Genomic DNA, 2,597 nt, shown 5'->3' on the forward strand with positions numbered 1-2,597 from the left:
TCACACCTGAGGGGGGTGTGGTGGCTCTGTCTCTGTAATCTTCATGAGCAGCATCTGCAGAAGAGCAGGTGCATTGGTTTTGATTGGAAGGGACGCAACGAGGGAGACGCCAGGACGCAAGACACCTGAGAGACTGAATCTGAATTAAAGTTTTTTTTGGTGTCGACACTTCAAGTTTTTTTTGCACATAATCGAAACTGGTATGAAAGAGCGCGGGCTGGCGGAGGAGATCGCTCCCAAATGACTCTGTGGATCAGGCTGTCCGAGTGTGCTGGTCGCGGCACGAACGGTGAGTCACCTACACGCACCCCTTAAACAGACAGGACTGTTGAACACATTCAGGTAAGGCAGAAGTTATGGGCTAACAAGCCTTAGAGTCAGGCTCAATGAAAGCTTTTAGCTGTGGGTTTGCATAGCGGTGTAACCAAGCCGTTACTATTTACACAGACTCCAGGTATGCGTTTGGTGCATAGACTGTAAATATTACTGGACAAACCCTGACGCGTCTGTGACATAGGCAGAAAATGAGTCCAATCGACGGCCGCATCCATATTGGATTTGCTGTCTCAACCTAACTTTGGATCAACCTAGTAACAGCAGTAAGGCGGGACTGTGGGCGGGACCAAAGTTCGCCGACCGACCGACGCGACCGACGAGCTTGACGCTAGCAGCCTAGCAGGCTACTTCACAGCATAGCTAACAACTGCTCTATCTGCTACTGCTGTCCTGCTCCCACTCGTCCATAACTATAAACAGTAAGTTAACCTTAAACTTTTCTATGACACAGTTAAAACGAATTATCTTCAACCCAAAAATATAATTAAAGTCTTAAAACTACACATTAAAAAAAATTATTACCGGTGGTTATTAGTCAGAGCAGTGACTTTGTCTGGGTTAGTAGAACAAAACATTAGCAAAGTTGTAACATAAAATGTAAGAAACAGTTTGAGGCTAATCTTTACATTAAAATTCTCACATCGTGTTACAAATCATTACTTGGGTGTAATAACATGTTTAAAGTTTAGAAGTCTGTTTGAAAACCATAAAAGAAAGATATTTGGCGCTTTTTTTCTTTTCTTTTCGTTGTTGTTGATGAACCTACTGTTAGACATAAACTGTAAATAAACATGTGAGACATCCAGAAGAAATCAATATTACAAAGCATACAGTTCATGTTACTGTTCTGACAAAAAGAGGAATGTCTGTGTCTTATATTTACTGATGTCAACAGTGATGACGGTGAACATGACAACTAAAAAAGATATTTATTTTCTATAGAATCCTCTGAAGTCATGGAGTCTGTGGACAGTGATGGAGTGTCAGCTTCACCCGCCAAAACCTGTAAGTATTAGAATAAATTGTATTTTAAGACTGGCATCTATTATTATGAACTGCAGCTACCTTGTTCAATATTATTCCTGCAGATGTGGCTCATAACAAAAAAACAGCCTGAGCTGTCACATGTAGTTAACTGTACATTTTGTCTTGTCTGAGGCATTAATTGAACATTTTTGTATTTCTCCCTTAGACACCGTGTGGATTATTGGTGACAGCTGTGTCCGTCGAGGTGCCCAGAGAGCTGCAGAGACAGAGGGAAGGAACCTGGGCCTGAAGAACATCCACATGAGTTGGTTCGGCTGGGGTGGACTTCGCTGGAAAGGCCTCCTTCCCTTCTTTGAAAACTCACTCCGAGGGAGGTCTCCCCCGGATGGCCTCATCATTCATTGTGGGGGCAACAGCATGGGACATGTCAGTGGTGTCGTGCTGGTCAATATGATGAAGGAGGACCTTCAGCAACTCCACGCACGACACCCTGGCATGAAGATCATGCTGTCTGCCCTCACCCAGAGGTGCCAGTGGAGGCATGGCATCCATCCGGGGAAGATCGACAAATCTCGTAGGTTTGTCAACAGTGTTATGGCTACATTTGTTGGATCCATAAGCGGTGCAATGATTGAGCACCCTCAAATTAGACATGACAGTCCTGGGCTATTTTTGAAAGATGGAGTTCATTTCACATCTAGGGGAAATGATATATTTTTAAGTAATTTTGCTCATTGCCTTAAAGACCACTTCCAAATACAGTGAAACTCCACTGGAATTTGAAAGTGGCCTTTAGGACCTTTTTTTAGATGCTAAATTCATAGCCCACTGCCATGGCTAATGTTGAGTTTCTTTATACTTTTGTTAAACATCCGCTTCTGTAGCCATGACACTGTGTCCCCCCCCCCCCCCCCCCCCAACCAACCACCCACTCTTTGCAGCTCCCTGGGCTCATGATGGACATAGCTGTCACCATACATATGTTATGTAAATATGAACGTTTGAAGCCTGAGTGAGTTCCTGTTCCTGCAGTCCCCCGTCTGTTCCTGCAGTCCCTTGCTGTTCCTGCAGTCCCTCGCTGTTCCTGCAGTCCCCCGTCTGTTCCTGCAGTCCCTCGCTGTTCCTGCAGTCCCCCGTCTGTTCTGCAGTCCCCCGTCTGTTCCTGCAGTCCCCCGTCTGTTCCCGCAGTCCCATCAATGGACAATAACTATCACCCCTATTTGTTTTTGCACCAGGCTTGTTATTTATTTTGGTGGTTATTTATTTTTTATTAA

General features: G+C 44.6%; 1 long non-coding RNA gene across 1 annotated transcript; it reads left to right on the forward strand.

Moving 5' to 3' along the window:
- Positions 1–490: 490 nt before the first annotated feature.
- On the forward strand, positions 491–2,214 carry LOC110004584 (uncharacterized). Its single transcript, XR_010665980.1, has 3 exons — positions 491–755; positions 1,279–1,341; positions 1,529–2,214. It is a non-coding gene; the product is annotated as an uncharacterized lncRNA (long non-coding RNA).
- Positions 2,215–2,597: the final 383 nt, after the last annotated feature.

This window comes from Labrus bergylta, chromosome 1 (genome assembly GCF_963930695.1).
Source record: "Labrus bergylta chromosome 1, fLabBer1.1, whole genome shotgun sequence".
NCBI classification, from domain to species: Eukaryota; Metazoa; Chordata; class Actinopteri; order Labriformes; family Labridae; genus Labrus; species Labrus bergylta.